The sequence below is a fragment of the Gossypium hirsutum genome, chromosome A06, assembly GCF_007990345.1.
Source record: "Gossypium hirsutum isolate 1008001.06 chromosome A06, Gossypium_hirsutum_v2.1, whole genome shotgun sequence".
Lineage (NCBI taxonomy): Eukaryota > Viridiplantae > Streptophyta > Magnoliopsida > Malvales > Malvaceae > Gossypium > Gossypium hirsutum.
In genome coordinates this window covers 42334350-42347351 of record NC_053429.1, presented here as the reverse complement: position 1 = coordinate 42347351, position 13002 = coordinate 42334350, and the positions used below count along the sequence as shown (strand labels likewise).

General features: G+C 36.6%; 2 non-coding genes across 2 annotated transcripts; one reads left to right on the top strand and one right to left on the bottom strand.

Annotated features, from left to right (window-relative positions):
- The first annotated feature begins 7064 nt into the window (after positions 1-7064).
- LOC121231408 (small nucleolar RNA R71) lies at positions 7065-7171 on the top strand. The gene has a single exon (XR_005929466.1). It is a non-coding gene; the product is annotated as a small nucleolar RNA R71 (small nucleolar RNA).
- Positions 7172-10713: 3542 nt separating this feature from the next.
- On the bottom strand, positions 10714-10819 carry LOC121231184 (small nucleolar RNA R71). The gene has a single exon (XR_005929251.1). It is a non-coding gene; the product is annotated as a small nucleolar RNA R71 (small nucleolar RNA).
- Positions 10820-13002: the final 2183 nt, after the last annotated feature.

Sequence of the window (13002 nt, the reverse complement as noted above, 5' to 3'; positions counted from 1 at the left end):
GCCTATTTTCTCCTTTTTTGGCCAGTTTCTCGCTCTTTTTACTCTCCTGTGCTCACCTAAGTATAAACCATGAAATTAAAGGATTAGGAGCATCAAATTCACCAAATCTAAGGATAATTCATCCAAATATTTTCTAAGTATGGGATAAAAATATGTATAAATTACGGTTTATCAAATACCCCCACACTTAAGCATTTGCTTGTCCTCAAGAAAAATCCTCACCTCACAATCAAAATAAATTCTTCTCAACTTATGATTCTCATCAATAGTATCTCAAAATAATCCATAAGTAATCATACATTGAAAATTCAACTCGAAGGACATCAAAGTTTCAAGCATTCCAAGTTGAGCATTTTATTGCGAAAGCATAGGTTTTTCCCCTCATCCAAGTAATTAGCTTTGATTCAAAATATCACATAATTCAACATCCTTACTAAAGATTCACTCAAATCACTCGAGGTGTTTAAGGACAACAAATTAAGCACTCATCAATCAATATGAAAAGTTATTACCATAAGCTTGCGTGAAAATCAAATCTCCACCACTATATATTGAGATGATACATCAATCAAAAGGTCTTTAGAGGGTTGTAACTTAGCATTGGTTAGGGGGTGTGGTCACAAGCTGAAAAAGAAGGTTAGAATCGAGATTGAATTGAAAAATTACCTAACTAGAATAATACTACAATTGACAATTTACATTTCTAATTGAGCTTTTCTTCATGGATAACATCGTTTTAATCTAAGCATTACATAATTTCATAAAAAAAATTTAAGAACAAATCAAATATTATAGAACTTTGCTAAAAATTAAACTTAGATAAGTGATTTATTCAAATCGAATCTCGACAAAAATAGGGATCAAATTAATTGGGGGATTTCAACAATAATAGGTTATGGGTTAATATTGAGGGTAAATCAATTAATGGCTTGTTAGGCTCAAGGTGGTTCACTAAGGGTTAATTATGAAGGTAGGCTTTTATGGAGTGAATGGGTTAAACCTAAGTGCCTTTATCATCTTGACATATCAAATCAAAGGTGTGGTCTTGACATGCATAATCAAACAAGTTCTAGAATAACAATTCAATATTAACACATATCAATAAAAGTGAGCATGAAAGGAATGATATATGCTCTAAAGGCTCAAGATCTCACGAAAATTATGGCTTTTTGATGTTAAACCTGTGAATTTCAGCTCAAGATAATACCTAAACTTGAGGGAACGTAAAAATTTTAATTCTAAAAAATCAACTTATCCTGCTTGATTCTCTAATTCCCTAAAGTTTAAACAATCAATGCATGAATGCCTATGTTTTAATCCAAGACATATCAATAAAAATCATAAATTAATCAAAATTCATTCTAATAATGATATGAGAAGATTATTTGAGAATAAGGCAAAATTCAGGGATTTTTCTGATAATGATATGAATAACCCCCCACACTTAATATGTACATTGTCTTCAATGTACAAGTATATATAATAGAGATATAAATATAATATCGAAAGAGAGGAAGAGAAGTGAAACTACCCTGAGATTGTGGATGAAATCTTTGGATTAGCTACAGCGAGAGCTAAAGATAAAGCTAAAGAAAAGGCATGATTCTGAAGGATAAATTAGAAGACACTACTGTGAAGGAGAATTAAGGTAATAATTCGATGATTACCATAAAGATAGGTAGAGTTTAAAGATATAAAACATGAGTCTTCAAAAATTAATAGAAATAAAAGTAAAGAAAATAAAAATAAAACGAGTTTAAAAGAGGCACGGTCGTGTCGCCCAATACTGGTCTCACACGGTCGTGTCACACGCTCGTGTGGCTCGCGTCCAGCCCGTGTTTATCATGAAATGAGGAATCACCACACGGCCTAAGGACACGCCTGTTTGTATAGGCCGTGTGGTCACATGGTCGTATCGCACGATCGTGCGCGATGTGGTTCACTTTTCCAACACCCGTGTATAAATGCATACGCCTGTGTTCTTTTGACAGTCTCGACCACGGGTGATAACACGGGTGTGTCGTACGCCCGTGCTAATTTGGTAGTTTTGACCACGGTTAATAGACACGGGCATGTCTCACGCCCATGTTGTTTTGGCAGGATTGCCCACAGCCATGTCACATGGCCGTGGCAATGTATCGAATCCCGTGTTGGGAAAAAAATTTGCTTTGTTCTCCCACAGCCGTATCACGGTCGTGTCACCTCCCGTAGTAGGCACACGACCGAAGGCACGCCTGTGTGCCTTGTCGTGTGAATTTGGAAAACCTGCGTTTAAGGACTCAGTTAATGATTTAGATGTTAAAAACAAAAATTTAAAGAAATCAACATTGTTAGTACTCGGGTTGCCTCCGGAGAAGAGCTTATTTAGAGTCTAAGCTCGACTCTACCTTATGGGTATATTCAGGGAAGTTCATGGAACCGTAGCTCCTCTTTATCGTCTTAGAAATTCTCACCATTGTAGAGTTTGAGGCGATGTCCATTTTCTTGAATGTGCCTTGTGATGGGTGACTTACCTCTACTGTGCCATATGGAAAGATAGCTTGGACCACGAAAGGACCTGACCATCATGATTTGAGCTTCGCAAGGAAAATTTTGAGCCTCGAGTTATACAACAGGACAAGATCTCCAACTTCAAATTGCTTGCGTTGTCTTAAACAAGCGTTATGGTAGTGCTTCGTTGCTTCCTTGTATAGGCGTGAATTTTCATATGCATTGGTTTGCCACGCATCTAACTCGTTTAGCTGCATCAACCTGTTTTTACCTGCAAGTTTGGGATCAAGGTTTAGAAATTTTATAGCCCAAAATGCCTTTTGTTCTAACTCAAATGGTAGATGACAACTTTTTCCATACACAAGTCTGTAAGGTAATGTTCCTATGGGGGTCTTAAAAGCAGTTCTATAAGTCCATAAAGCATCAACTACTTTCATCGCCCAATCCTTCCTGTTCGATTCTACTATTTTTTTTAGAATACGTTTAAGCTCTCTATTTGCCGCTTCGACTTGGCCGCTAGTTTGGGGGTGGTAAGGGGTAGTTGTTTTGTGGTGAATTTCGTATTTCTTAAGGATCTTGTCAAATTAGGCGTTACAAAAATGAGTACCCCTATCACTGATGTTTGCTCTAGGTGTTCCAAATTAAGAGAAAAGTTTCTTAAAGAAACGTACTACTACTCTAGCATCATTAGTAGTTAAATCTTGGGCTTCAACCCATTTGGACATATAATCAACAGCTACTAAGATGTATTTATTCCCAAATGAACTAGGGAATGGACCCATGAAGTCGATACCCCAAACATCAAATATTTCACATGAAAGCATATATGTCTGAGGCATTTCATCATGTTTGGAGATATTACCTGTCCTTTGGCATTTGTCACAAGAAGTAACATACTTGTTGGCATCTTTGAATAGAATGGGCCAATAAAAACCTGATTTGAGTATTTTATGTGAGGTCTTATTCCCATTGTAATGTCCTCTAGTCGGTCCTCAGTGGCAATGTTCCAAGTTCTTCAATGCTTCTGTCCTTGTAATGCATCTCCTAATAACTTGGTCTACGCATATACGAAAAAGGAAAAGGTCTTCCCAAGAGTAGTTTTTCACATCAGTAAAGAATCGTTTCTTTTGCTGATGTGTCAACCCTTTTGGGATAATGTTAGTGGCTAAAAAATTTGCAATGTCTGCAAACCAGGGTACCTCAAAATCAGATATGGCAAAAAATTGTTCTTCACGAAATGAATCATTTATTTCAACTTCATCTAGCTCTTTGGTACTTGAATTTTCAAGCCTGGAAAGATGATTAATCGCGAGATTTTCGGTTCCTTTCTTATCCTTAATCTCCAAGTCAAATTCCAGCAATAACAAAATCCATCGAATGAGTCGGGGTTTTGCATCAATCTTAGTTAAAAGGTAGCGAAGAGCAGAATGGTCAGTATAAACGACAACTCTAGATAATATTAGATATGGCCTAAATTTATCAAATGCAAAAACCACAGCTAGCAACTCATTCTCCGTGGTGGTGTAGTTTTCTTGTGCGGCTGTCAAAGTTTTGCTAGCATAGTAGATAGGTTGAAAACGTTTATCTCTTCGTTGTCCTAAAACTGCACCTACTATAAAATCACTTGCATCGCACATTAGTTCAAAAGGTGAATTCCAATCAGGTGCAATTATAATTGGAGCTTTAGTTAATTTATCCTTTAAAGTATTAAATGCTTCTAAACATTCCTGATCGAAATTAAAAGACACATCTTTTTATAGTAATTTAGTCAAAGTCTGATCTATTTTAGAAAAATCTTTAATAAATCTTCTATAAAACCCAGCATGTCCTAAAAAGCTTCTAATAGCCTTAACCGATTTAGGGGGAGGTAGTTTTTTAATGGCTTCAATTTTAGATTTATCAACCCCAATCCCTTTACTAGAAATTTTATGTCTTGACACAGTACCTTCTTGAACCATAAAGTGACATTTTTCCCAGTTGAGCACAAGATTTCCTTCCTCGTATCTTATTAAGACTCGTTTTAAATTTTTAAGGCAAAGATGGAAAGAGTTACCAAAAACTGAGAAATCATCCATAAATACCTCCATGATGTCTTCTACGAGTTCGTAAAAAATGGCCGTCATGCAATGCTGAAAAGTAGCAAGAACATTACATAATCCAAAAGCCATTCTACAATAAGCAAACATATTGTATGGACATGTAAATTGTGTCTTTTCTTGATCTTCAGGAGCTATTGGGATTTGAAAATAGCCAGAGAGTCCGTCTAAGAAGCAGTAGTACATGTGACCTGATAATCTTTCCAACATTTGGTCAATAAATGGAAGGGAGAAGTGATCTTTTCTCGTGGCATCATTCAGCTTCCTATAGTCAATACAAACTCTCTAACCTGTGACTGTCCTTGTTGGGATTAATTCATTCTTCTTATTGGCTACAACAGTCATGCCTCCTTTCTTAGGAACGACTTGCACTGGACTTACCTAAGAACTGTCAGAAATAGGATAAATAATTCCAGCATCTAAGAGTTTAATTACCTTAGCTTTAACAACTTCATTCATGTTGGGGTTTACTTGTCTTTTGGCTTGCACAGATGGTTTATATTCATCTTCCATTAAAATTTTGTGGGTGCAAAAAGAAGGGCTGATCCCTTTAATGTCAGAAATTTTCCAAGCTATGGCCCTTTTATGCTCTCTTAATACTTGGAGTAATTCCTCTTTCTCCTTGGGTTGCAAGTTAAATGCAATAATTAGAAGTAATGTCGAATTATTTCCAAGGAATGCATATTCCAAGTGATTCGGTAATTGTTTAAGTTTCAGTTTGGGAGGTTCTTCAATAGAGGGTTTTTGCTTAAGTTCATTGTTTACCTTAATACCCTCATATTCTGCTAGTTTTGGGGAGGGTTCATTGGAATTTAGTTCGATTCCTATCTGAGAATCATCATCCACCCCCCTCTCCTTGGGCAAGACACAGTTCTATCGTGTCCTTATGTACGATTTCCTGAAAAGAATCTTGAGTAGCATGATCAATAGAGTCAATAAAATAACATGAGTCATCCTGTTCCCTAGAAAATCTCATGGCATCATAAATTTTAAAAATAATCTCTTCGTCACCTACTCTAAGTACCAATTTACCATTACCCACATCAATAATAGCCCTAACAGTGGCTAACAATGGACGACCTAAGATTAAAGGCACTTCAACATCCTCATCCATGTCAAGCACAACGAAATCAACAGGGAATATAAATTTATCTACTTTTACAAGTACGTCATCTATAATTCCCCTTGGATATTTAACAGATCTATCAGCTAATTGAATACTTATCCTAGCGAGTGTAGGTTTCCTAAGACCAAGTTGTTTAAACATTTTATAGGGCATGACATTAATACTAGCCCCTAAATTAGCCGAAGCATTACTAACATCTAAGCTACCAATTAAACAAGGAATTGTAAAACTCTCTGGATCTTTCAATTTGCTGGCCAGCTTAATCTGTAAAATGGCTGAGCAAACTGCATTCATCTCCACATATGACACCTCATCGAACTTTTGCTTATTTGCTAAAAGCTCCTTTAAAAATTTAACTGCGTTCAGCATCTGTGAAAGAGCTTCAATAAATGGTAAGTTAATATGCAATTTCTTTAATAGTTTAAGGAATTTACCAAATTGTTCATCTGTATGGTATTTCCTTGTCGCATGGGGTATGGCACACAAGGTTTGTAATCTCTACTTACCGATTTTTTCTCATTGTGGTGCGTCTCACCTTTACCTTTACTTACCATAATTCCTTGCCTCGGTTCTAGTTTAGGTTCAACTAACCCCTCCTTATCTTGAATGGTAATCGTATTGAGTTGTTCCCTTGGATTAGATTCAGTGTTACTCAGTAGGCTACCTTGTGGTCATTCAGAAATTAGTTTAGCGAGCTATCCTATCTGAGTTTCAAGCCCTTGGATCAATGCTTGTTGATTCTTAAGTGTTGTTTCAGTATTCTGAAAGTGAGTTTCTGACACCGAGGAAAACTTTGTTAGCATCTCCTCAAGGTTCGGCTTTTTTTCCTTTGCTGATAAGGTTTTTGTTGGAAGCCCGGATGGGGTGGTGGTCTCTGATTCCCTTGGCCTCCCCATGAAAAATTTGGCTGGCTCCTCCATCCTGCATTATAAGTTTTGTTACAAGGATTATTTTGAGGTCAAGGATTATTACGCATATAATTTAATTGCTCGTTTTCCATGTTGTGGCCATAAGGTGGGTATTCTGAATTGCTTGTTCCTCCTCCACTTGCATTGCATTGCATTACTGGGTGAACCTGTGAAGAACCAAGTAAACCATCAATTTTTCTATTCAAAAGTACTACCTAATTAGAGAGCATGGTGACCGAATCAACGTTAAAAGTGTCGGCTACTTTTGTTGGCTTTGTCCTCATGACTTGCCACTGATAATTATTCAGTGACATCTCTTCTATAAATTCATAAGCCTCCTCAGGTGTCTTATAATTGCTAGTCCTACCAGTAGTCGCATCAATCATCTGTCTAGTCAAAGGATTCAGGCCATTATGAAAAGTTTTAACCTGTAGCCAAAGTGGTAATCCATGGTGAGGGCACCTTCTCAAAAGATCCTTGTATCTCTCCCGTGCATCATAGAGTGTTCCGAGATATATCTACACAAAAGAGGAGATATCATTTCTCAATTTAGCCGTTTTAGCTGGCAAAAAATATTTAAGTAAGAATTTTTCGATCATTTATTCCCAAGTAGTGATTGACCCTCGTGGTAATGAGTTCAACCACTGTTTAGCTTTGTTCCTCAACGAAAAGGGAAATAATCGAAGGCGAATGGCATCATCAGAAATGCCATTGATTTTAAAAATGTCGTAAGAATTCCAGAAAATTTTCCAAATGAGTGTTTGGGTCCTCGTCTTGCAAACCATCAAACTAAACAAACTGTTGTATCATTTGAATTGTGTTAGGTTTTAGTTCAAAATTATTTGCAGCAACAGCAGGCCTAACTATACTTGACTCAGTTCCTGTTAAAGTAGGTTTAGCATAATCATACATAGTGCGTAGAGCAGGATTCTGATTTACTCGATCAGCAACAATCATAGGAGGTAGCGGATTTTCTTGATTTTCAGCCATCTCCTCGGTTGTGATGGAAATATCGTCCTCTTGCTCTTTCTCTATGTAACTTAGGCTTCTCCTTGTTTCTCTTTGGTTTTTACGAGCTGTGCGATCGATCTCACTATCAAAAAGTAATGGTCCCGACAGGTTTCTTCTAGTCATAAACGATAAAAACCTACTAGAAGGAAAAAGAAATTTTAGTAACAAAAATCAAAATAAAATTTAAATTGCAATAAAATAAATGGTTGAAGTAATAAAAATTAAGTGTTCCTAATATCTTAGTTCCTCGGCAACGGCGCCAAAAACTTGATTGATGTGAATCGTGATAACTTTTATAATTTATGAATGACCGTTCTTGGAAACTAACTATTATCACAACAAAGGCAAGCGCACCTATCGAACAGTAGTATAGCTTATGTCAAGACCGGAATGTCAAACCCAAAGGAACTAAATGTAGTAGTATTAACTTTCTTTTTATTATCTAGCCTAAAAATAAAGGGATTTGTTTTATCTAAACTAATTACTAAACTAAGAATGCACAGAAAGTGAATTGGGGAAATAACTTTTGGGAAAACTAAATGATTCAGACAATACCTAAGGAGAAAATCCACCTAGACTTCACTTGTTATTGACTCTAAATTAGACGATTTATTCATTTGACTTGACCCGTAGAAAACCCTAATTTATATTATTATCTCTCTCGAGACTAACAATGTCTAACCCTAGGTTGATTAATTGAAATCTCTTTCTAATTAAAACCCCTTGTGTTGCATTAACTCAATTTATGGATTCCCTTATTAGGTTTCACCCTAATCTGGCAAAATTTTGTCACCCTATCTCTAGGCGTGCAATCAACTCTGCTTAATTATGTTAGATCTACTCTTAGACCGAGACTTTTGCTCCTCTGAATAAGCACATCAAAACTTCGATTAATATCCTGGAATATCAAAGTAAGAATTAAGAACACATAATTAAGAATAAATCAAATATTTATCATATAATTTAGATAATAATAACAAGATCCGTCTTAGGTTTCATTCCCCTTAGGTATTTAGGGGGTTTAGTTCATATTTATGAAAGAAAATTGATAAACAGTAATTTATACATATTTTTACCCCATGTTTAACGCATTTTATGGATGATTTCCTATTAGAATTGGTGAATTCGATGCTCCTAATGCTTTAATTTCATGTTTTATACTTAGGAGAGCATAGGAGAGCGAAAGGAACAAGAAACGGGCCAAAAACGGAGAAAATGGGCCAAAGTACGAATTCAACACGGCCTGGACCTCTTCACACGGGTAGACCACATGGCCATGTCAATTTTGCAGGCTCGAGCACGACCTGAAGTATTTGCACACAGGCATGTCCCTACTAAGCCCAAGTTGAGTCCAATTCAGAAAAGGCTAATTTTGAGGGCTCTTAGGCATTCCAAAGCCTATAAATACACCCTAGAGGAGGAAGAAAAAGGAGAGGGAGAATAGGGAGTAAGGAATTACTCCAAGGAAGCCGATTGATCCATCTCAGAAGCCGGATTCACCATCAAGACTGAAGATCTCTCCTCAATTTCCCCTTCAGGAGTTTTGGGTTTTCTTTATGTTTTGTATTCTTTACTATTCTGAGATATTTTCGTATTTAGTTATGAACTAAAACCCCTAAATACCTAAGGGGAATGAAACCTAAGACGAATCTTGTTATTATTTTCTGAATTATATGATAAATATTTAACTTGTTCTTAATTATATGTTCTTAATTCTTATTTTGATATCCCAGGATACTGATTCAAGATAAGCTTTTATTCAGAGGAGGAATAGACCCTGTCTAAGAGTACATTTATCAGAATTAAGTGGACCTATTTGCACACCTAGACATAAGGTGACAAGATTTTGCCAGATTAGGGTGAAACCTAATAAGGGGATCCATAGATCGAGTTAATCCAAACATAGGGTGTTAATTAGAACAAGGTTTCAATTATTCAATCTAAGGATTAGACGTTATTAGTCTTGAATAGGGATAATAACATAACTTAGGGATCTCTACGGAACAAGTTAAATGAATAAATCGTCTGATTCGAAGCCAGAATAACAAGTATAGTCTAGGTGGATCTTTCCTTAGGTATTATCTTAATTCAGTCAATTTTCCCAAAAGTAATTCCTCAATACCAGTCTCTGTGAATTCTTAGTTTAGATAATTAGTTAGTTAAAACAAAACCTCTTTATTCTTAAGCTAGATAATAAAAAGACAGTAATTACTAGTACTTTTAGTTCCTTTGGGTTTGACAATCCGGTCTTACTAAAACTATACTACTGCTCGATAGGTGCACTTGCATACATCGCGATAATAGTTAGTTTCAAGAACGATTAATTATAAATATTTAAAACCTATCACAAAATTATGCGATCAAGTTTTTGGCGCCGTTGCCGAGGAACTAAGATATTAGGAACCCTCAATTTTTATTACTTTAGCAATTTATTTCTCTTGCAATTTAATTTTATTTTTATTATTTATAAATTTACTTTTTCTTTCTCTTGGCAGGTTTTCATAGTTTATGACTAGAAGAAGCCCGTCAGGACCACTACTTTTTGACGAAGAAATCGATCACAGAGTTCACAAACACCAAAGGGAAATAAGGTGAAGCTTAAGATACACAAAGAACGAGCAAGAGGACGATACTCAACCCCCGACCGAAGAGATGGCTGAAAACCAAGACAATCAGCTACCTCCTGCAATTGTGATTAATCAAAACCCTGCTCCACGCACTATGTATGATTATGCTAAACCTTCTTTAACAGGAACTGAATCGAGCATAGTTAGACCTGCTATAGCTGCAAATACTTTTGAACTAAAACCTAACACTATTCAAATGATACAGCAATTTGTTCAGTTTGATGGTTTGCAGGATGAAGATCCCAACGCTCACTTAGCAAACTTTTTGGAACTATGCGACACATTTAAAATCAATGGCGTTTCTGATGATGCCATACGTCTTCGGTTGTTTCCCTTTTCATTGAGGAACAAAGCTAAACAGTGTTTGAACTCGTTACCACGAGGGTCAATCACTACTTGGGAACAAATAACCGAAAAATTTCTATTAAAATATTTTTCACCGGCTAAAACGGCTAAATTACATAATGATATCTCTTCGTTTGTGTAGATGGACTTAGAAACTCTTTACGATGCATGGGAGAGATACAAAGACTTACTGAGAAGGTTCCCTCACCATGGGTTACCGCTTTGGCTACAGGTCCAAACGTTCCATAATGGCCTAAATCCTTCGACTCGACAAACGGTTGACGCAGCTGCTGGCGGAACCATCAATAATAAAACACCTGAAGATGCCTATGAGTTTATAGAGGAGATGTCACTGAATAACTATTAGGGGCAAGTCATGAGGACTATGCTAACTAAAACAGCAGGCGTTTATAACGCCGATTCGGTTACTATGCTGTCAAACCAGGTAGAACTTCTAAATAAAAGGATTGATGGTTTACTTGGTTCTACTCAGGTACATCCAGTAATAAGGTGCGAGACGAATGGAGGAGGAGCATGCACAGAGTATCAACCCTTCAACCCTAGCATCAATGAGGAACAAGTCCAATATATAGGTAACAATAACTCTCGATCCCAAAATAACCCATATAGTAACACTTACAATGCAGGTTGGAGAAACCACCCCAATTTCTCGTGGGGTAGTTAAGGAAATCAAAGAGCAAAACATCCCCCAGGTTTTCAACAACCACCCTATCAACAGGAAAAGAAGCCAAACCTTGAAGAGATGCTCTCAAATTTTATATTGGTGTCAGAAACCCGTTTTTAGAACACTGAGACAGCACTTAAAAGTCAATAAGCGTCGATCCAAGGGCTCGAAACTCAGATAGGCTAGCTGTCCAAATTGATTTCGAAAAGACCACTAGGAAGTTTACTTAGTAACACCAAATCAAAAGAGCATGTACAAGCAGTTACACTAAGGAGTGGGAAAGTGTTAGCAGAATCTAAAAAGAAGTTAACACAAGAAGTCGTGGTAAGTGAAAGGGGGGAAGAAAAACCCGAAAATAGTGAAAAACCAATGCCGAAGAAATATAAACCACCAGTTCCATACCCAGCAAAATTTAAAAAAGATCATATTGATGCACAATTCGGTAAGTTTCTTGAACTTTTTAAGCAATTACATATCAACTTACCTTTTGTTGAAGCCATCTCACAGATGCCTACATACACAAAATTTTTGAAAGAGCTTCTAATAAATAAAATGAAGTTCGAGGACTTATAGTAGAACTCAACGAGGAGTGCTCAGCCATACTCCAAAACAAGCTGCCAACCAAATTGAAAGATCCAGGAAGTTTTACTATCCCTTGCTTAATTGGTAGTCTGAATGTTGAGAAAGCACTAGCTGATCTAGGCGCTAGCATTAATTTGATGCCATATAAAATTTTCAAAGAACTTGGTCTTGGGGAACCTAAACCTACTAGGGTGAGTATTCAATTAGCCGATAGATCTATTAAATATCCTAGGGGTATTATAGAAGACGTACTTGTGAAAGTAGATAAATTCATATTTCCTGTTGACTTTGTTGTGCTTGACATGGATGAAGATGTGCAAGTACCCTTAATTTTAGGGTGCCCATTTTTAGCCACTGCTAGGGCTGTAATCGATATGGGTGACGGTAAATTGGTACTTAGAGTAGGTGACGAGGAGATTATCTTTAAAATTTATAATGCTATGAGGTTCTCTAGGGAACAGGATGATTCATGTTATGTTATTGACTCTATTGATCATACTAGTCAAGACTCTTTTTCAGGAAATTGTACAGAAGGAGACGACGGAACTGTATCTAGCTCAAGAAGAGGAGACAGATGATGAACCTAATGAGCATTCTTCAATACAAGTAGAATATGAGGGCATTAAGATAAACGATGAACTTAAGCAAAAACCCTCTATTGAGGAGCCTTCCAAACTGGAACTTAAACAATTACCAAACCACTTGGAATAAGCATTCCTTGGAAATAATTCTACATTACCAGTTATTATTGCTTCTAACTTGCAACCCAAGGAGAAAGAGGAATTAATCCAAGTATTAAAAGAACATAAAAAGGCCATAGCTTGAAAATTTTCTAACATTAAAGGAATCAACCCTTCTTTTTGCACCCATAAAATTTTGATAGAAGATGAATACAAGCCGTGTGTGCAAGCTCAAAGACAATTGAACCCCAACATGAAGGAAGTTGTTAAAGCCAAGGTAATTAAACTTCTAGATGCTGGATTTATTTATCCTATTTCTGACAGTTCTTGGGTAAGTCCAATACAGGTTGTCCCTAAGAAAGGAGGCATGACGGTTGTGACCAACGAGAAGAATGAATTAATCCCAACAAGGACAGTCACAGGATAGAGAGTTTGTGACAGCCCAAAATTGA